Raw genomic sequence first — 22,808 nt, forward strand, 5'->3', positions numbered from 1 at the left:
CTGCATTAGCAATGTCACCCTTCCATATCGTGTAAAGAACAATCTTTGCTTTGGCACAGTTTCTTGTTCTATACTAAATCTATCTCTCATACCAAAGAAGTTCAACTATAAAACCATTCCACATAGAAACCAATCCTCTTAAGTGTGATTTTGAGCTATCAGGTCTTGCTTGAGATATTGGAAATCCACTGATTCAAAACTGCCTCTTCTAAGGCTTTTGAAAACTCTTTACCCATTTATGAAGTTGGCTAAGATTATGCATTTGGTTGCCTAAACAGCAGGATTGCTTAGCATTGCTGTAGCAATAACCTGCAGTTACTCTGTGCTTGCTACCCTGTGCAGAAAGGTGCAAGCAAGGCGCTTATGGCAAACTGTTGGAAAATTGCAAAGTTTCTGCCCTTGGCTACAAACTCTTTTAATCGAGGGACTGTTTTAGTCTTTCAGTAATTAGTGATGTGGATGCTAGAAGTTGCTCGGAAGGTTGCAATCACTTCTAGATCTATTGGTCTTACCTCTGTTTTCAAGCAACAGAGAAGAGCAGTTTTGAAGCACTGCAGCAAGTTGAGGTCAGTGCTGTCATGCATTATATTAAATATACATTCCAGAATCATTACAACCTTTTATAGTCCCAGATAATGCTCAGATAATCTGTTCTTAAAGATCCACACATGTAGCTGGGAATTTTACTTTATGTATTCTGGTTAGTTTATGAGGAGTGAGATATCACTGGGATATTCTCTTAAAGAAATGCTTTTTAATGCTGGAAACTTATTAAATGTTTGAGGATATTATTGAACACCCAAGTCCATTCTTGTTGTTGCATGTTGGAGTTTATGCTTAATAGAACTTTTTCTATAGTCCCATTTTAACTGTTTCTATAATCCCATTTTATCTTGCATATGGACTACGTTCAAACGAGTTTAATTTCCAAAAGGGTTATGTAGATGTTAGTATAGTAATCAATCTTTTTGGGTTGAGTTTCATTATAAGAGCTTCAAATGCAGTCAGTTTATGCTGCTTACCATATTTATCTACTATTTTCTCTGCCACATGTCTAAGTTGAAAAAGCGCGTTCTCCATAAATGAGAGTGCGTGTTGCGGTGTGGGCCGCCGGGTCAGCCCTATTTGTTGCCAGGCAGGTTAATGGTTGTTGCCTGGTACTTTGATTGGGTAACCGGGTTGCTGTGGCAAATTGTATGTTGCAAATTGGGTGGGTGGGACCATAGTCTTTAAATATTGGTGCGCTCTGGTTTCTCTTTCTCTTTGCAGAGTGCATCGGATCACCCGCCCGCCCGCCCTCTTTTCCGGTTGACCTTGCTTTGCCTGTCATGGGGTTGTCTGCTTTGGAGCAGGGGCCTAGTAGGAATTTTGCCATTTGGTGATTGGCTGTGCCATTTGGTTTTTGCCTACTAATCAGCAATTCGTCACAACTTGTAAGGTTGCGGTTAGGCATTGGTTATAATATGCTGGTGGTGGAGGGGTCAGGTTAGGCTGTGCCTGCCCCTCCTATTGCGCTGAAGGCAATTCCGTTAAAGGAATCCTGGGGCTTGCCACGATTTCGTCCAATCCCTGTCATGGGACCAGGGCCGCCCAATCCCTGTCATGGGAATCCCTGTCATGGGACCAGGGCTGGCAAGCTTTCGGGGAGCTGCTGGGGTGAGCGGCGTGGGTCCGACGCTTAGCTCAAATTACCCCCAAGTTTGACTTTCCCTTCTACCAATCGGACCTCGGGATGTCAGTTCTGTCCCAGGCGGGGGGACAGATAGTCATAACCAATGTCTAAACAACCACTCACTGATTTTTTATTTTAATAAAGTTGTGGCCAAAATAGTGCCCAAAAACCAAAACTAAAATTACGTGTTATGTGTGAAATTATTTGAGGGGTGGCCTGGGGACCTACACACGCAAATCTGAAATAATGGGAGAGTGCTTGGTGTTGAGAGATCATATTTTCATCTTAAATCCAAGCACCTCTTTGGAGGTCTTTATGCAGAGGCTTGACAACCATATGTCAGGAGTGCTCTGATGGTGTTTCCTGCTTGGCAGGGGGTTGGACTCGATGGCCCTTGTGGTCTCTTCCAACTCTAGGATTCTATGATTCTATGATTCACATACCCACAATATATTTATCCATATTGAAGTATTGATTGTCCTATATAGTTCTTTATCCACCAATTCATCCTGTAGAATTGATGCCAGTGGTGAAAAGACAGAGGCTAAATAAATAGGGAGCTTAATCCAAACTTTAATTGTTGCTTTGGTAGAAAGTATAAATTTTTAGTTTGAGATGTTTTTGTTGTGGCTTATATCAAAGTGTCTTCCACAGAGATTTTCTATAAAGAATTCTTCTACTTATATAGGAGACATATAACATCCACTTAATTAGAGCTAGTTTAGATGCTTGATGATAGCAAATAATTCAGGCACCTCAAGGCTGCCTTTGTTAATTTTTTGGTAGAGATTTTCATTAGCTGTTCTTGAAGGTCTGCTTCTTCAGATAAATTTTATTACTTTCTGTTGCCAAAGTGCTAGGTTTTTTTAAAATAACAATTTCCAGCAAAAACGAACAGAAATATCAATTTTGCTAAGTAACCAGGTTTATGATAGCTATCCTCCCCAGCCATGACACTGGATATTTTCCCCAGTTATTTTAGTCCTTCTATATTTGTGTATAAAATAAATTGCAGTTGTATTCCTTCATTAGTTCAAAATTTGAGTGAATCCAAATCCCCAGATATCAGAGCGGACTTCCAATTTAGTTTAGTAGTTTCTAGAAGCTTATTTTGTTGTTCACTTGAGATGTTTACTCCAAAAAACCAGATTTTAGAATATTTACGTTATAGCCCAAGGCTTTCCTATATACAGCTGGAGGGCATTCCCCCCCCCCCAACATTCTGGCTGGGATAGATATAATATTATGTCATCAGCATACAAAGATATTTTTACCTCTTAAATTCTGGATCTAATCCTTTAATCTTCTTATTTTCTTGTATGTGAATTGCCAAGAGTTCAAGAAATACAGTTAAGAGTAAAGGGGATAATGGACTCCCCAAACGTGTTCCTTGGTAGATAGGTGGCATTTTTGGCATGGGATTATTTATGTAGATTTTTTATTTTAAGCATTGATACAGAAAATTTGTCTATGTCTTGAAAAGGCTACCTAAGTTCAGTTCTTGCGTGGCCCTGGTAAGAAAGCTCCACTGTAATTGATCAAAAGGCTTTTCCATGTCAAATAAGAAAAGAAAAGTGGTTGTTGATTTTGTTCTTTACTCATTTCTAAGAAATTGATCAGTCTTTTTACATTTCTTAGAAGGGTTTGTGATTTTTTTCATAAAGCCTTTTGGAACTTAGTGTGTGTGTATAGCATAATTTTATTCATTCTTTTAGCAAGAATAGCTATAAAATAATCTCTGCATCTTGGTACAGTTGTGAGATTGGTCAGTAGGATGTCGTGGGCCTTATTTGGTTTTCATATAAGCTTTATGGTTGCCTCTCACCATGTTTCAGGAAGCCATTTTAAACACAGTTAATTGCTTATCATTGTTATATAATGTGGTGTTACAATTTTAGAGTAGCTTTTAAATGTTTTCAATCACTTGGTTTTAACTGTTTTGTTGATAATTTTATTGTTTCTTACAAACTGCTTAGAGCTTTTATGACAAAGCCATTTATTATCCATCTTAAATATGGTGGTGGGAACGTGAGAGAGGTTTCTTGGAGATGGAATGGCTTCCTAGTTGTCCTTGTTCCTTCTAGCCTTTTGAAAGATGTGGTTTTTCCAGCATTCATTGCTGGCATAACTTTAGTTTTTTTATACCCTTGATCTTTAACTCAGTTGTCTATATCACTAAAGCAGGACTCTTGTGGCATCCTGCCCTACCATATTTTTGCAGGTCCCCTGAGCACACAGGTAGTTTGTTCGTGTATAAATACCATAGATCATGTCCCCCACCTCACCCTATAAAAAATGTTTGTATGTAGGACTGTTCCATATTGTTGTGCTGTGGTTGTGCTCTGTCTTTGTATAACCTCTAGTTGGCTATGTATTCTTACTTTATTATTATTTTTACTATGGATGGTAGTACCTGCTTTAAGAGATCCTAGATCAAAGGCAAGGTTAAAATGTTTTAATTAATTAGTAAATTCTGGTAGTTCTTTTATAGTGGACATCTGGCATATGATTACCAGATTTTTTTCAATGAATCCGAGGACACATTTTCCTTTTTCTTTTTTGGAAGTTGAGTAGCAGCAGGGAGTCAGTAGTGGGGATGGCGAGGCAAAAGACCCTGGGCTCAAGCACACATGCATGCTGTATAAAGGTGCAAAGCCCTTCTTTTGCATCCTGTGAAACATCAATGCGCAGAGTTCTCTAAAAAACTGGACAACGCCCACCCACCCAAGACTCCTGAGCCTCCCCCGATCTGTCAAAACAAAGGGGACAGGAGATCTCTACTGCCGGACGTCCCCAGTTCCCCTTTGGCAGTGGTGGCGGCAGCGAGCAGCAAGCAGCGCTACCAGGCTGACTGGTATTCCCAGGGACAGATTTGCAAATCTGGGAACTGTCCCCGGGAACCAGGGACATCTGGTAACCCTAAACTGGCGGGAATGTATACTTGTTTGTTTTATATCCCACTCTTCATCTATAATGGCCACATCATAGTTTTACAACACACAATCCCACAAAATATGATATCCACTAAAATGCAGCAATGAAAATTCTAAAACCATCCTTAAAACAACAAACTTCAAAACTCTGGTATCTATATATGGCCCACAATTTTTATTATCTCTGAAAAACTTGATTAAATAAAAACACCTTAAGTTGACATTGGAAGATTACCAATGAGAGGGACAGCCAAACTTCCAAAATGAGGAGCATGTGTGCTATGAATCTATAGTGTATCTATCTGTTTTAAGCTGAACTGGGGCTCTATAGTGTACTGTTCTGCAAAGCTTTCAGCTTTGAAGAAACAGGGCCCTATTTGTCCACAGGGGACCTAATGATTTACTAGAATATATTTCACATCTCCTGTGCTCAGCCTTTATTCAGAATTATTTGAACCACTGCTGCGCCTGTGTCATGCACAACTGTCTCTGCTGCATGCTGCTAAACTCTTATTGGTACTGACGGCCCCTCCAGGGATAGTCTCTTCACTCTACTGATTCCATTCTTGCATTTAGGTTTAAATAGTTACTGCAACAACTGAAATTGCACTCATTTACAATTATTCAGACTTACTTGCTTGCTCAGCTTCTGTGAGTTAGGGTTACATCTCGACGGTATCAGCAACTGTATCTCTGAAACATTTTTCAATGCATATTGATTATCTTGTGATTTTTACAGATAGATCTAAATCCCAGGGAGCAACATTCATCCACAATGGACTGGAAAGTAGTAAGAAAGATGCCAATTGGATCATCTGTAATTAATGCTGAACTTCTTTCATCCTTTGGGGAAAACTCTGATTTGTGTTGAATTCCTGAGGTAAGGCAAATCTGGACTTTATCTTGACTAATTCTTCTTTTTCTGCTTCATCTCCTGATTGTTACTTCCTATCACTGTCTGTCATTGGAGGCTTGTAATGTTGTTTATTGGATGCCTGCAGACATGAAAGGCAACAAGCTGGCTAACCAGAGTGCCAGAACGTTGACCCAACTTGCCATCCAACATGTAAGGTGTCCCAGGTGGGAGAGCTGTCCCCTGGTGACAAATACAGCCCCCCCCCCCACTTCTGATTGTCATACAAGAACTGAATGCTTCTGAATGGCAAAGTGTGCAATAACCTTTTGCCAGACACAGAACTAAGTGAATGATCAGTCTCTAGACTAGAACCAGAGCAATTCAGATATGTATGTGACGGACAGCTGAACTAGACCATCTGGTGATGCAGTGCCTCAGAAATCCACTAGCGGGCTGGAACCTCTCTTGGATTGGCCGCCAAGACTGCCAGCCAGATGATGGGGGTGGAGCCTGCACTTTGGGAGGGGAAATAAAAGAAGGCATTTCTGAGATAGTTGAGAGATAGTTTGTGGGGGAGACTTAGAGAGTTGGTCTTGGTCTCTGCTCTGAGGGAAAGGAGTCTCCTGAGCTTAGACTGGAAGACAGAGTGTGGTGTCTTGGGAGAGTATTCAGAGAGGAGTGAACTGGAGGGCTGAGTTTGAGCAGGAGAATTAGAAGTTGTGAGGATCCAGTCGGGAGGAGAGAGATCTTCTAGGTAGAGAAGACTCCCAAGCCTGTTAAGAGGGGTGAGGTGATTCCCTGGGTCTGTTGCACTGCCAGAAGTACCTCAGGAGTGTCATTGACAGAAGGTTGGGGATCTGACAGAAAGTTCCACCTTGCTTAAGGACCAAAGTATTAAGCTGTAACACCTATGCAAAAACTAAGCTAAGGAGCTGAAGTGAAATAACTGGAAATAAGCTGAGCATTGACCATCTAGGCTAGAAACCTGTAACATGTAACTGAAGCATAAGAACTGAATTAAGCAACAGAAAGGTGCATCTAGAAGCCTTGTCTAGAAGCCTGTAACACCCACTAGATTTAGTGTAATATTAATAAGTTAACTGTTTCCTGAAAGAACATTGTCTCCTGACACATCCTTTGTTTTATCAACTTTGTTCTGTAAATTAGTTCTTTTATTTGTTCAGCTTCTGCCTGAGTCTCCAAAGATCTAAGTTTACCCCCACAAAAGAAAACCCCATAAGATAACCCATGGTGGTTATGTACAGTGCATACATAGGTGGTATCTGCCACAACTGGTGACAGAGGGGTAGGATCTGCTACAGTCTGCTCCAAGGCGGTAGAGGAAAAGGAATGAGACGGCTAGGAAGATGGGTAGAGGAAAAAGGTGGAGAAATTGCACATGTAGCAGAACTAAATATTTTGAAGTGTGGATGTGTAAAATAAAAACAAAAGGGAAAAGGGTTCCAGCACTGCATACCGCTCACCTGCATACCTGGGGAAAAAGCACTGGAGCTCAGGATTCCTCCACAGGGACACAGTAGCATACATGGTTGAACTCAGGTTTGATCCCACCCTGTTCTGAGTCCAACACTTTATTTCTCTTTCTACAAGTCTAACCTTATAATTGCAGGGGAGAACAGTGTTTTTATGTAGACCTTTTTCTATGGCTAGTGGCTGATGCAAATAAAGATTCTTCTGATCTGTTGTATTGTAGGGGAGGGAAAGCTGTAACCCTCCAGATGCTGCTGAACTCCATCCCCCCCTGCCAGCCTGGCCAGGGATCAGGGGTGGTGGGAGCTGCAGTCCAGCAACATTTGGAGGGTCACAATTCCCCACATCTGCTATATTAGGTCATTTTTTACACATCAAAAACCCTGGAATTCTATTCCCAATTTATGATTTGTTCTTAACCTTCAGTGCCAGGGAATGCATGATTAATCTAAAGGCCATTGAAATTCCTTTGGGGTGGGGTGGGGGGGAAATGAGACAAGAAAGATGTTGGCTGCATCTCAAAGCTGCCATTTACATGTCACGTCACACAATGAGAACTTGCAATACACTTTAAAGATTGGAGATGCGGGTGGTGCTATGGTCTAAACCACTGAGCCTCTTGGGCTTGCTGATAGGAAGGTTGGCGGTTCAAATTCGTGCTATAGGGTGAGCTGTTGCTCTGTCCCAGCTCTTGCCAACCTAGCAGTTTGAAAGCATGCCAGTGCAAGTAGATAAATAGGTACAGCTGTGGCGGGAAGGTAAATGGCATTTCCGTGTGCTCTGGCTTCTGTTGTGGTGTTCTGTTGCACCAGAAGCGGTTTAGTTCTGCTGGCCACATGACCCAAAAAGCTGTCTGTGGACAAACACTGGCTCCCTTGGCCTGAAAGTGAGATAAGCGCTGCAACCCCATAGTAAAATTCAGCTAGACTTAACTGTCCAGGGATCCTTTACCTAACAGCATAAAGAAAATTGATATGCTGAGTGAGGAAAACAGCAGTCAGCTATTTCTTTTGTCCTCACTTTGACCACACTGGCATTCTTTGCATCTATTAAAGCGTGCCAGAGTGCTGCCATTGCCAGCACCACTGAGCCTCTTGTTTGTAGCAAAATAAAATCAACCAAGTCTTTCATAAATATGTGAAGGAGAGACAACATGTCTTAAAAGATAAAATACGAAAAAGTCAGTATCAAGGGGAAAAACTATCCAAAGCTCTAGAGACTCTGGGCAGCTAGTCTTGGTGAGACTTTGTTCAGTCAAGGAGCTAATCCATGTTAACATTTTGTCCAAGATGTTGACCATGGCTCAATTCATAGGAAGAAAAAAGATCATTTACTTTTTATTTTCAAACCTGTATATCTGGCTCAAAAAATAACTGCTTTTAAAGAGACGACTTTCTTCTTGTCTGAGTAAATTTTGTTCCAATTTTGTTTTGGCCACAAGTCAAAGATAACAGCTGTACACTTGTGGGTTCACTGAACTTTACGTGATTGCTGGCTGCATTTGCCGACTAGAGGGAATAACCAATAATTAGAACATTTCAGGTCATCTTCTGAAGAACAGTTTTCTCATGTCATGTGATAACCCCCTGCTGTCTTCCCTTGATTTCCCCAATTGTGGAGCTGGCAGTCATGGAGAATGGAATTTTTCAAGACTGCTGTGTTGTGAGATTAGTGAAAATAGAAAAATTGCCACTCCTTCCAGTTTTGATGTTGGTTGTGCTTAAAGTTTTTCATTTTCATTTGATTTGTTACAAAATGTCTCTAGCAGAATCACTCACAATGTTTCCAATAACAGAGAACTCCCAGAATTTCCGTATCTGACTTTTGGCTCAAGTTTTGGAAATCCTTGTGTTTCTTTCTTCCAATTGAACAAGATTAGCCTAAATGCTGCCTTGTTCCTGTAGGATCATTTTTATTTGCCTTCCAGGTGATAAAGTTGATGACCAAAGAAAAGTTGGTTAACTGAATACAAACAACAAGATGAGGTACTGTTGTTGTTGTTGTTGTTGTTGTTGTTGTTGTTGTTGTTGTTGTTGTTGTTGTTATATTTATTTATACCCCACCCTTTCCCCTGACTCAAGTAGGTCAACAGATAAAATGTGAACTAAAACAACTAAACCTTAATAGAATTATATCTATCTATCTATCTATCTATCTATCTATCTATCTATCTATCTATCATCATCATCATCTATCCATCTATCTAGTGTTATAGATTTGGGAGGGGGACCCCCTAAACCCTAGAAATTAATAAGTGATAAGATTTTGATTATCTGCAATGTGAAGGGAGAAATACAAGCTGCAGAGGAATTCTTGAGCTGGCCTAAGCTAAATGACCTGGTCAGGCTAGCGCCATTAAGAAACAATACAGGGCCATTGGCAAGGCAAGAGAACTGTCCTTTCCCCTTGTCCTGAGGAGTGAACAGAGACAAGGGATTTGGAAAGTTCCCAGGGTAACTGAATGTGAGATGATAGGAAGAGTCCTGAGCCAGGGTTGCTGGGAAAAAGAAGGAAGAAAGACTGGGCTCCATTTTGGGCAGGCTGGCTGCACTGCTGTGTCGCACGAGCTCTTCTTGAAATGACCATGCTGTAAGGACTGGACTCACTCCATGCAGACTGAATGTGTAAATAGGTGAATAAATCATATTTCTTAAAGCTACGACAGTCTCCACCATGTCTCAATTCACCAAAGGACCACCGACCTGGGTGCGTGCCTGGAACCCCATCGGCAAAGAGAGGGGGAAGCACCCAGGTCTTGTAACACTATCTATCCAGCTCCCTCCCTAGCATCTATCTATCTATCTATCTATCTAAAACATCTATTAAAAACATACAGATAATTACAATAAAAACAGTATGGAATCAGTCCTTTCATTAAAAGTCAGTTCCCAAAAGCCTGTAGGAACAAGAGGGTCTTTACCTGCTGGAGGAAGGACAACAAGGAGGGAGCCAGGCTGGCTTCCCTGGAGAGGGAGTTCAAAAGTCTGGGAGCAGCCACTTAGAAGGAAACATTTCTTTTCCTAAACATTAGAGCTTACTGTCACTTTGCTCCATCTCCCTGCCCAAAAGGTCAGACTTTAGGTGAAATTACTAGATGGGAAAATGTGAACACTATCAAAATTAAGGTAACCAATCTTTAAAACTAGCCTGCCATATTCTACTGTTGTCTATATTATATCTATTTAAAAGGCAGACAACTGGCAGACCTGTGCGTCTCTTGGAGGCAAATGCATAGTCAGGCACACAACAGCATGTGGAGAACTACAGCTTCTCCACCCCTGATTTCAGTTTTATGAATCTAGAAGTATTAATAGTAACTGGGTGCTGGGTTTGATCACGTTTGGGGAGAAATGAGTTCAACCCTTCTTCCTGCTTTGCCATGGTTCTGAGAAACCTCAGCCCGCACCCCACAAGCTGGGAGGGATGCTCCCACCGCCCCCTCAAACACAATATAACAATGTTGAGAGGTGGGCAGGGGAAGAACTAGGCAGCCCCATTTACACCCCGTGTTTTCATTCCAAACCACCCACTTCCAGTACTGTTTTGCAGCAAGGAAATAGGTGCCTGGGCTATTCTTACATACCATATGATGTAAGAAGTATATAGGAACTATCATCTATCATCCAAAAAAGTGACAGGTGTCCCTCTCCCCTTTTCACTAGAAGTCCCACTTCCCTTTAAGATTCATTTAGGATTCTGCATGAAAAAGCTATTTTGAGGTGCTGCCCTTAAACATTGTATTTTGGGTGTGTTGTGAGTCTTTATGCATTTGTATTTTTGTATCTAACCCCAGGGAATAGGTTTCACATTCCCCAATCCTTCACACAGCCCCAAATTTCTTAGGGACCCCAATGATGAGAAAGATTGTTTGGGGGCTATCATGTAACATCTCTGGGTGACTGCAAATAAAACGTTTCAAGTGCAATATACAATGTGACACTAGATGCCGATGGTGAGCCTTATGGAAAATTCAATGTACAGTGGTACCTCGGGATGCAAACGGGATCCGTTCTGGAGCCCCGTTTGCATCCTGAAGCAAACGCAACCCGCGTCTGCGTGTGCGCAGGTCACGTTTTGCCACTTCCATGCATTATGTCATTTTGACCGTCTGCGCATGTGCGTCCGGCAAAACCCGAAGTAATGCACTCCGTTACTTCCGGGTCGCCGCGGAGCGCAACCCGAAAATACTTAACTTGAAGCACATTTATCCCAAGGTATGACTGTATTTTTTAAAACGCTTTTCAAAAAAAAGCATTTTCAAAACTTGTTTATATGTGTGTAGATTCCACCTCAGTGCCCCCAAGATGAAGGAGCAGTTTTCAGGTTCCCCAGCCCCCCATTTGTCTCTCTGCCCTGGGGTGATGACAAAAAATACTGTTTGGAACTGTAAACCAACCCTTCATCAAGATCCTGGCTACTACTAGCCATGTTGGCAATGTTCTGCCGCCATTGCCAGAGCCAGTAAGCTCCGAATACCCACTGCTGTGTGAAGGCAGTGCTGTCCTGCTCAGGTCCAGCTTGTTGGTTTCATTTAGCTTCTGGTTGTCCTCTGTGGATGGCAGACTAAGTGCTGGAGGGGCTCCTCTGGTCTGATCCAGGAGGCTCTCCTTATGCGCGTAGGAGGGGTGATTCAGAGTTCTAGTGCAAAGCAAAATTTCTCATCCAGCATCATCTGGGAATGCAACTATCGCATGCAGTTGCCCTATTAATATCTGACATTTGACGGGGGGAGGGGAGAAATTTAGTATCAGGGTTCAGTAAAATGCAGAGTTAAGACACCGTGAAACATGAAATACTAAAATTAGATATGCATGAGTTAAAATTCATGTGATTTCAGAGGAAGGGAAAAATCACAATGAAAATGCATCCTTCTCTGAACCATGATTTGATTAAATCACTGCTGAACCTTAAATGTACTGTCCAATTAGCAAATGGCATATGAAACTGCTCCCCCTCCCCGCCCCGCTGAACAAAAGTGGTAGTTTTTGTGCTTGTCTCCCAAAGTCTGAGAAATAGCTGCAAAAACCAGCTTTGTCGGCCTCCACTTGAAAATAGTTGTTTATGCCAGAGTCCAGAAAGGGGAGCTCACCCAGCAGACTCTGTGGAGGGAGTGATTTATGGAAACTAATTTTATATCCTGAGACAAGACTAAAAAGTTCAATCTATGTAATTAAATTTTATACTGATATTATGAGGGAAGTGAGACAACAGCAGGACAATTTCAATACAGAATGTTGGCATTTGCGAGTGTTGTAAGCATGCGAACGCTGCAGTGAAACCCTGAAGAAAAACCCATTAAAAGATAAAAGGTCTGACAATGTGCAAAAATTGTGCATGCGAGGTCATTTCCAAGTATTTGGCCAACCACATATAGTCCCTCTTTTATGTCAGTTGTGTTATTATACAGTTGTGTTATATACAGTTGTGTTATGGGGGGGGGGGAAGGCGGGGCATTCTGGCCTCCCAGAATGACAGCTGGCACTACCTGCTGGGGGAGCCTTGCTTTTTCTACCCTTCCTAGTGAGGAGTCCAGCAATGGGCTGGGAGTGGGTGATCTCCTTGTTTGGGGGGTGCTTGTCTCATTCTGTTGCTGCCCATGATTATGCCACGTTGATAGATATGGCTTTGCCCAAAGCATCATGGGAACTGTGGTTTGTTTGTTGGTGAGAGTTGTTAGGAGATCCCTATTCCTTTAACAGAGCTATAATTCTCAGAGGGGTTTAACAAACCCCCCTTGAAATTGTAGCTCTGTGAGGGAAATAGGGGGACCTCAAGCAGGAGCAAAACTAGGGTCAAAGACACAGTTTGGTGCACGCACACACACACCGTGCCCATTTGTGTACACACACACAGACTGGGAGCCTGAATGACGCCCCTCTGGAGGCTTCACCCGGGGCATAAAATCTGACTAGCCCCCCTGCCCCCCCTAGCTCCAGCTCTGCCTGAAGCCTCAGTAATTTTCAGCACTCTTCACAAACTGCAGTTGCCAGGATTATCTGTGGAAAGGCGTGGCTGTTAATGTGGTATAATAGTGCTTTAAGTGCAGATGAATGAATGAACTATGATTGAAAAGCTAAGAAAAATGGGTTTATTGCATCTTTAGTTTACCCTTCCTGCAAGGAGGTCAGAGCAGTGTTAATGGGGCTTCCCTCTTCATGCCACCCTGACAGCAAGCTTGTGAGATAGGATAGGTCAAAAGAGAGACTTGCTACCCGGTGACCCTTCTGACGGAGCAGAGACTTCAGCCCAGAGTTTCCTGCTCTAAAACTCTCTCCCCTTTACACTTAACTCTCTCAAGGAATGAACTGACAGTGTGGAGGAAAATATTTCCATCTCTGTGCTGGGGAAATTGATGATTCACAAAAAGTTAGCGATGGCAATGCTTTCCAGTCCTGTAATTCCGCTTGGAAGTCATATACGTATTCCATGCCTGTGCCCAGTCCAATCAAACTCTTTTCCCCACATAGTCTGGGGATTGGCAAGGGTCACTCCTCCCTTTGATTCCATTCAGATATAATTTGGTGTGCTTTGCAATCAAAATCTTTTAAATCTGTCCTGGATGCTTTAGCTGAGATTCCTGCACTGCATGGGGTTGGACTAGATGACCCTTGGGTCCCTTCCAACTCTAAGATTCTTTGATTCTATGAAACTCAAAGCAAGCAATGCAGTTTGAACTGGGTAGCTGCTTCTTTCTAGGCACAGGGCTATTCCTGTGTGGGCAAACCCTTGCTCACCTCCAGTTTGGAACTCTTTGTACATTGTACATGGTGCTTTAGGGATGTGGGTGGCATTGCGCTCTAAACTACAGAGCCTAGGGCTTGCTGATCAGAAGGTCAGCGGTTGGAATCCCCGCAATGGGGTGAGCTCCAGTTGTTTGGTCCCTGCTCCTGTCCACCTAGCAGTTTTAAAGCCGTCAAGTGCAAGTAGATAAATAGGTACTGCTGTGGCAGGAAGGTAAATGGCGTTTCTGTGCACTGCTCTGGTTCACTAGAAGCAGCTTAGTCATGCTGGCCCCATGACCCAGAAGCTGTCTGCAGACAAACGCCAGCTTCCGTGGCCTATAGAGCGAGATGAGCACCGCAACCCCAGAGCCGTCTGCGACTGGACTTAACGGTCAGGGGCCCCTTTCCCTTTCCCTTTACATGGTGCTTTATCGTGCTTGGGGGCTGAAGGAAAAATGGGAGAAGTAAAGGTAGCAAAAGATAAATGAGAGCAAATCAAGTTGCATGTACACAGGCTTCAGTATACTTGGGACTGAGTTTTGGTTTTTCAGAATATGTGAATTTGGGGTATAAAGGGGGGAAGGAAATAAAGTAGTATACAGTGGTACCTCAGGTTACAGATGCTTCAGATTACAGACGCTTCAGGTTACAGACTCCGCTAACCCAGAAATATTACCTCAGGTTAAGAACTTTGCTTCAGGATGAGAACAGAAATTGTGCTCCTGCGGCGCAGTGGCAGCGGGAGGCCCCATTAGCTAAAGTGGTGCTTCAGGTTAAGAACAGTTTCAGGTTAAGAACGGACCTCCGGAATGAATTAAGTTCTTAATCCGAGGTACCACAGTATCAGTAATAATCTAGATAATACCAACAGGAAAGAAAAGTGGGAGGCATCTAAGGAAACCGGTGTGTCTGCATGAGGAGCTTACAGATGAGCTGAGAGTTACGAAGGGTATATATACGAAATGGAAGAAAGAGGAAATCACAAAGGAGGAGTATACACAAGTAGTCAACAGTTGCAGGGGGAAAGTCAGGCTGGCTAAAGCTCAGAATGAGCTCAGGTTTGCAAGAGAGGTTAAAAATAATTAAAAAGGTTTCTTCAGCTATGTCTGAAGAGGAAGAACAAGCAAGTGGTAGGTCCTCTGTGTGGGGAACAGAGAGAAATGCTATTGGGTGACAGGGAAAAGGTGGAACTCCTCAACATCTACTTTGTCTCTGTCTTCACCCAAAGGAAAAGTGATTCCCAACCTGGTGATAACAGAATAAATGATGTAAGGAGGGAGCTGCAGCCCAAGATAGGAAAAGAGATGGTAAGGGAACACCAGGCTACTTTAAATGAATTCCAATCTCCAGGACCTGGTGAGCTACATCCATGGGTTTAAAGGAGCTTGTGGATGTAATTTCAGAGCCTCGTCTATTATCTTTGAGAATTCTTTGAGAACAGGTGAGGTCCCTACAGACTGGAGGCAGACAAATGTCCCCATATTTAAAAAGGGGGGAAAGGAAGACCCAGACCCACCGGTGGGCTTGACATTGATACCAGGGAAGGTCCTGGAACAGATTATTCAGCAGTTGGCCTGTGAGCATTTTGAAAAGGATGTTGTGATTACTAAGACCCAGCATGGGTTTCTCAAAACTAAGTCATGCCAGACCAATCTGATTTCTTTTTTTTGATGGAATTACAAACTTGGTGGATCAGGGAAATTCTGTGGACATAGTATATCTTGATTTCAGTAAGGCTTTTGACAAAGTCCCCCATATTCTTGCGAGGAAGCTGGTAAAATGTGGGTTGAATGAGGTAACTGTTCGGTGGGTTTGCAGCTGGTTGACTGACCAAACCCAAAGAGTACTCATTAATGGTTCCTTGTCCTCCTGGAAAAAAGTTACAAGTGGTGTGCCATGGGGTTCCTGGTCTGCTGCTGTTTGGCATCTTTATGTCTTGGATAAGGAATTGAGAGGGTGCTCATCAAATTTGCAGATGACACCAAATTGGGAAGGGTAGCTAATGTTGCAGAAGACAGAATCAGAATTCAAAATGACCTTAACAGATTGGAGAACTGGGCACAAGCTAACAAAATGAATTTCAATAGGGACAAATGTAAGGTTCTACGCCTACGCAGGAAGAACCAGATGCACAAATATAGAATGGGGAACACCTGGTTTACTAGCAGTACATGTGAAAAGCTTAACATGAGTCAACAGTGTGATGATGCAGCAGCAAAAAAACTTATGCTATTCTAAGCTGCATCAACAGAAGTGTAGTGTATAGATCCGGGACGTGGGTGGCGCTGTGGGTTAAACCACCGAGCCTCTTGGGCTTGCCGATCAGAAGGTTGGCAGTTCGAATCCCCACAGCGGGTTGAGCTCCCGTTGCTCGGTCTCTGCTCCTGCCAACCTAGCAGTTCGAAAGCACGTCAAGTGCAAGTAGAGAAATAGTGCAAGTAGATAAATAGGTCCCGCTCTGGTGGGAAGGTAAACGGCGTTTCCGTGTGCTGCTCCGGTTCGCCAGAAGCGGCTTAGTCATGCTGGCCACATGACCCGGAAGCTGTATGCCGGCTCCTTTGGCCAATAAAGTGAGATGAGCGCCGCAACCTCAGAGTCAGTCACGACTGGACCTAATGGTCAGGGGTCCTTTTACCTTTTTAGTGTATAGATCAGGCACCCCCAAACATGGCCCTCCAGCTGTTTTGGGACTACAGTTTCCATCATCCCTGACCACTGGTCCTGTTAGGTAGGGATGATGGGCGTTGTAGTCCCGAAACATCTGGAGGGCTGAGTTTGGGGGTGCTTGGTCTAGATCAAGGGAAGTAATAGTCCTGCTCTATTTTGCCTTGGTCAGAACCCACCTAGAGTCCTGTGTCCAATTCTGGGCACCACCATTTAAGAAGGATGTTGATAAGCTGGAAGGTGTGCAGAGGAAGGCAACCAAGATGATCAAGACTCTGGAAACCAAGCCTTATGAGGAGTGCTTGAAGGAGCTGGGTATGTTTAGCATGGAAAAGAGGAGAGAGAGAGAGGAGATATGATAGCCATCTTCAAATATCTTAAGGGCTATCACATGGAAGAGGGAACAAGCTTGTTTTCTTCTGCTCTTGAAGGTAGGACTCAAGACAATGGCTTCAAGTTATAAGAAAGGAGATTCTGACTAAACATTCATAAAAACTTTCTGACAGTAAGAGCTGTTTGGCAGTGGAACAGACTCCCACGAGAGGTGGTGGACTCTCCTTCCTTGGAGGTTTTTAAAGAGAAGTTGGGTGGCCACCTGTCAGGGATGCTTTAGCTGAGATTCCTACATTGCAGGGGGTTGAACTAGATGACCCTTGGGTCCCTTCCAACTCTAAGATTCTGTGATTCTATCGGTGGGACCTCCAGGCAAGGCCAGAAAGGGCCAGGAGTGCAGCTACTTGAGACTTCTGCAACAGGAGGAACAAATGACAGACAGACAGAGATATTTCAGAAGATTAGAGCATAACAAATGAGGAGGAGTGAAGAATTGGGAAGCTTTGGTAGAAGATGATTATCAGATCCAGCCCCCATCTTCCTTATTGCCCATCCTAGTAATCCCACTTGGAAGATCAACAATAATGTGAGATGCTTAGCCATCTTTGAGCTGGTAGTGTTCTCTTAATATTTTTGCAGTACTGTACACAGATGGACAATAAGCCTTAGAATGAACGCCAAATTGTAGCTATATTGTAAAAAAGTAGGCAAGAGTTGTCCCTTGATGTAGCTTGGACAGCGAACGTTCCAAGGCAGCACTGGCATATGGATTTAAAAGTTGGTGAATAGGAAAAGCTCCAGTTGGTTACAGCATGCATCCAGGTTTTTATGACTCGTCATTGCATTACTGCATACTCTCCAAAGCAGGTGCTAGAAGGTTTTACATGCTCAGTGATGGGAGCTGGTGAGAAAAACTCAGTCACTGTAATTCTCCGCCTCCCTTAAAAGGTCGGCACACCATCTCTGTTGGTGCAGACAAAAGAACTTCTGCATAAAGCAGGGGTGGTCTCTGAGGTCATCCTAATAAAAGTGACTGGCTTATGAGATCCAGGAACATTTAGGCTAGACCAGGATTCCCCAAACTCCACATGTTAAGGTGAATTTCAACACAAATCACTACCCTGGTCTCCTGTTTTATTCAGGAACAAAAAGGTAATGTTATGCTTTGAACTTAAAGGTCTTAAGGAGAGCCTCCTCTTTAGATGGTACTACTGTATGTATTGCTTCCTTTTAGAATGTAGTAAGCCAGGCCTGCTGCAAATGACAGTTCTTTTGCTCATTCTGCTGAGTAGGACCCTGAGGATCCTGGCTCAAAGTCCTGCCTTGATGGCACTGTTACTTGCTTGCTTCTTTCCTTCTACCAGGACTCTGTAAATGACTTAAACATGTACAGGAACTGATTTCACACAGATGAGGGAAGCGGGCTTCTGTCAGAAGGTATACTTTCAGCTGGTCAACTGAATAGATGTCATATGCTTACAGACTATACTTGCAGACTATACAGCTTGGGATCCTGTAAGAAGCAGTTTTTACATGTGTGTAGCACATGTTTTTTATTGGTACCAAATTGCTGATTGAAGGTGGTGCCCCAGACCCAGCCTAGTAGTGAAGGTTGGTGGTGCCTGGATGACAAGTGCAGATCTTCTTAGCCAAGCCTGAATAAACCTTTAGGTGGGAGCATCTATTGATGTTTCAACCAGATTTTGTTACCAGGTAAGAGATATTCACAAGGTGCTTCCAAATATCCATAAGATCATTTTGATTTACAGCTGAATGCCTGAAAAACACAGTATAGTTCCCTTTAATTTATTACTGGCTGCACTAGTTTTTCTGTAACATTTTCAGAGCAAGGCCTTGAGCACGGCTTGGTTGTTGAATGTGCGCTTGCTGGGCCACCTGCACAGGAATACTAGAAGAGCAGGGGCTGTGTATCCATCTCTACCCATGGCTTGCTGGTGCTCCAGCTGCATGCAAAGAGCTTTCTTCGCATACAGCTGTGTACAAGGGATTCTGTTCAAGTGTTCTAATAAAGACACGCGGGTTGGTTTTCAAGGCTGATGCCATAATGCCGTCCTTCACGCATGTTTATTCCACATGCAAGTCACATCTGAAAACAATTAAGGGCACAATGCTTTCATTGTTATACCTGGGAGCCTTGAAGCGCATGCCGAAGAAGGTTTATGCAGAAGGCAGTCCCACTGCGTTCAATAGGTTTAACCCCTTAGGAAGCATGCCTAATTTTAACTTAGACATACAGCGGTGTCCCTCTTAAAGGCTGATAGCCGAGGCTGTTTTTTCTTTCAAAATAAAATTGGAGGCAAAATTTGCTTGCACATAAGCTGTAAACATGTATGGGTATAAGACTGAGTGCCAACCACCCTCAGAGGACAACGCACTGTGCAGTTCTCTGTGAACCACTGATCAGGCAATGCTTCTGGGTGCACAGAAGGAAGGAAGCCCAGAGGCTTTTGAACTCCTGAAACTGTTGGGCTAGAACTGGGAATGTTTAGTCCTGCTGTATGTAGAACTGGCCCATGCAGTGAATGATCAGAACTGCAGTTTAAAGCATCCTTTTGAACAGTGACTCTGGACTTGCCCCACCCACCTGTGAGGCTACTGGGTCTTCCTGAAATGGAAGGCAGGGCCAACCCGCCCATTGGGCAGAGTGGAGCAGCGCACCTTGGGTGGCACCTCCACAGGTGCCCCACCAGCCCCTGGCATTGCATTGCATTTAGTAGCCCTATTAGCTGCTTGTCACCTGAAGGTCTCCAAGCGACTTGCAGCAGCAGCAGCAACAACAACAACAACAACAACAAATATACACTGCAAATTATTATAGGAGGGAAAGGGGGGGAATCATATAATGCATTAATATTTCATATACCATAATATCCACACAAAAAACCCATATTTAAATAATAAACAAAGCAATGCTCAGACCCACTAATTACCAAAGAAATAAAATACACAAAACCTCAAACTCCCCATAGTTCAAATTCATTCTCACCAGACCAATATTTCTTGTCTAAACCTCCCCGCCCACCCAGAAGTCTGGGGTCAAGGCCAGCTGCTACACCTCCATGGTGGGGCGTCCAGACTGGCACCTCTCCTTTCACTTCATGGGGAGCAGCAACAAAGCAAAGCAGGAAGAAGACGGGAACCAGAGTTCTACCTGCTTTGCAGCTGACCTGGCTGCTGCTCCTCTCCTGCTGCTCAGGGGCCCCGGCTTGGGTCCCAGATTATGGGGGCCCAATGGCACCCGCGACATAACATGGGTGGCATGATGATGTCATGAAATCAAGATGTCATGTGAAATTGGCACACCGCAGTCGTGCTTCTGAGGCCTCGCAGGGCCTAAGTGGCCACGCTGAAGGCCTCATGAGACCTCCAATGTGACTGACGGTTTTTACTGGAATGGGAGCCCCGCTGTGTGGGTGCTGAGCACCCAGGGGCCCCTCTAGTTGGCCCCAGCGCTGCTGCTGCTGCTGGGGGCCTGCTGCTGCAACTGCTGGGATTGCGTGGCTGCAGCAGCTGCTTCTGGAGAGATCTGGCTGAACTCTGCAAGATCTTACAAGAGTTCTGTTTGCTCTTACTAGAAGCTACTGGCACGCAAAAATGCTCTTCTGGTTCTGGTTTGCCTCAAATCACTGACTTCTGATTGCTGTCTCCTGCTCACCTCTGACAGCTGCCGAAAACTGAGCCTTGACCAAGTTGAAGCCATCCCTTCCCTCTGCGCTGGGAGTGATTTGTCCAGTCAAATCTAATGTGCAGGCACAACAAAATAACCTACTTCCAGCAAGAGGCTCTTTGGAAAAAGCCAAGGCCAGAACAATGAATCAGAGGTTGCAGGCAGCTCTGGGTTCACCAAGACTCCTTAATATTATTAGTTCTTCCTGGCACACCACTTGCCTGAGCAAGGTTACGCTAGAGAATCCCAAAAATTCTATAATGGCTTCTTCTGAGAAACAGCTAAATGTGGAGACAGCGAGAGCAGACGTACTTCCTGCAACACTTTACATCCTAATCCTCCTCATGTAGTAAAAGTTGCTTTTCCAATTCACAGCCAACACATTCATGTCTATTTGTTGCAGAAGATGTCACTGGAATTTAAATCCCCTTTTAACCTAAATGATGGGTGGGCTTGTGTTCACTAGCTGTGGAAGAATTTGCTATCCACCCACCACTGTATAATTTTAGTAGATTAAACTGTGTTGATTTTCTGACAAATACAGGTTTTGTGGAAATCGGATGACAAAAAAAATTAAACTTAAAAATTTATGATACTTATAAAAACTGGTTGGAAATTTTCAGCTCGTAAAGACACGAGGCAATGCTTTGTGGCTTATAGTTAAAACTCTTGTGAGGCAATATTCTTGATTTTACTACTAGCAGATTAATCTTGGTATTAAAATAGGTAGTATAAAGGTAGCAGTCCTTCTCTTTAGGCGGTTCCTATGCGGTTGGGTCTTGCTCTTCAGATCAAAGCGGGAAAAGGTTTTTGATGACTTAATTTACCCACTTCTATACAGTGAATACTGTATAGAAAATACTGAAAAGACATTTAAGAGGTGCAACAGTAGATTACTGGTTGTTAAGCAACTCTTAACTTTGGTTTGTGATTCTCTGTGACAAGCAGAATCAGAACTGCAGGGCAGTGTCATTGAGGAGATAGGGAGGGGTTCCTGTTGCACAGTGCTCTTGCAACCCCTGCCAGCATCTACATGCATCCATCTGCCATTGAAAAGTTAAGACTAGAGTGACCGGCTTTGATGGCAATAGGAGCATTGGATGATAGACAAAGAGCCAACATGATTCATCTCATTTTATCCTTGGCAAAACCCTCAAAAGGACAAAATGATTTTGCCTCTAAGCTGATGAGGATGGAAAGGCAAACATTTAAGCTTCTCATTCTGATAAGAAAATTCAAACAAGCTCAAAGCTTACGCCTTTCAGTATCCTTGTGGTTCCATTAATGCACTGCCATTTAGTAAATATAAAAGAACCAAAAGGATCTTTCTGTACTCGGCTTTATATCTCATGTTATCTTCCATAAAACTATTCTTCAGCAATGGAACTGATGGTACAAAGGTGATTACCTCTTAAAATACTATTGGTGAGGTGTTGGGTTTTGTTTTTTTTAAGAATCTGCTTAAATTGGATGCATTCATGAAGCAGCAACTACATTAATATTTGCAGGCAATTGACACTGAAATGTGACAGGAGCACATGGTCAGCTTTCCAGTGTGTCTGTTGGGGAGAACCTACTTTTTGCCTATGGGAGTGGCAATGTAACTTTATTCCAGTCTGTTCATCCCTGCCCACAATCTCCACCATCCTTGGCTACCTAAACAGTTATTGCCATTTCTCTTTGTTGCACCTTATGAGCAATAAAATAAGAAAATAAAACAGGACATTTTTTCCCAACATGCATGCAAAAATGAGGTAAATCTTATTGGCTCAGCTCCACAATGAAATCTTAACTCCCTATAATTGCTTCTTCATCTCTTGCTACTCTTTCTTCCCTCTGTGCATCAGAGTGAACAGAGTTTAGATTGGGGGGTGGGGTCTGTCACTGCTCCCTTTATGTTACGCTGGAAAATGCTGTGTATGTTTGTGATGCTGTGTAAAAAACGACACCTCACAGAAACGTCTATACATAGTATGTATTGCATTCCCAGTGAAGCTGTGGTAATGTGATTTTTAGTAAGATGTATTGTTATGCTTTTCCTACCACCGCTCAGGTGAAAATCAAATTTACTAATGAGTTATGACAGTTGACTAATGAGATGCATGGAAAGGTTAGGTTTTTCAGGAGTGAAACCACGCCCCCATTCTGGTAGCTGCAAATTTAGAGCTTTTGCAACTCATTAGCAAATGTAATCTCTCTAATGTATCATGCCCTCATTATGCGAGTGACATTTCAATGTATTGTTTTAGTACTTTTTCCGCACAATATTAGTGATGTGTATATAATGGGGGGGGGGGGATAATATTGATCCTTCTGGTCAGGTCTCTCCTTCTCCAAATAAGTAGGTATTTTTTCCTTGTATGAGACAAGCCCTGGAGTTCATTGAACCCCGTGGGGTCAGCTTACATAGCTCTCCAGCCATTCAGTGAACTCATCTGCTGGCAAGTCT

The 22,808-nt window shown here is 43.2% G+C and overlaps 1 long non-coding RNA gene across 1 annotated transcript in view; it reads left to right on the top strand.

Moving 5' to 3' along the window:
* Window positions 1-441: 441 nt before the first annotated feature.
* Window positions 442-22,808, top strand: part of LOC307214516 — a 94,632-nt gene continuing 72,265 nt past the window's right edge. The window contains exon 1 of the long non-coding RNA XR_013838179.1: window positions 442-566. This is a non-coding gene — a long non-coding RNA (uncharacterized lncRNA). The remainder of the gene's footprint in view (window positions 567-22,808) is intronic.

This window comes from Podarcis cretensis (genome assembly GCF_951804945.1).
Source record: "Podarcis cretensis genome assembly, chromosome: 4".
NCBI classification, from domain to species: Eukaryota; Metazoa; Chordata; class Lepidosauria; order Squamata; family Lacertidae; genus Podarcis; species Podarcis cretensis.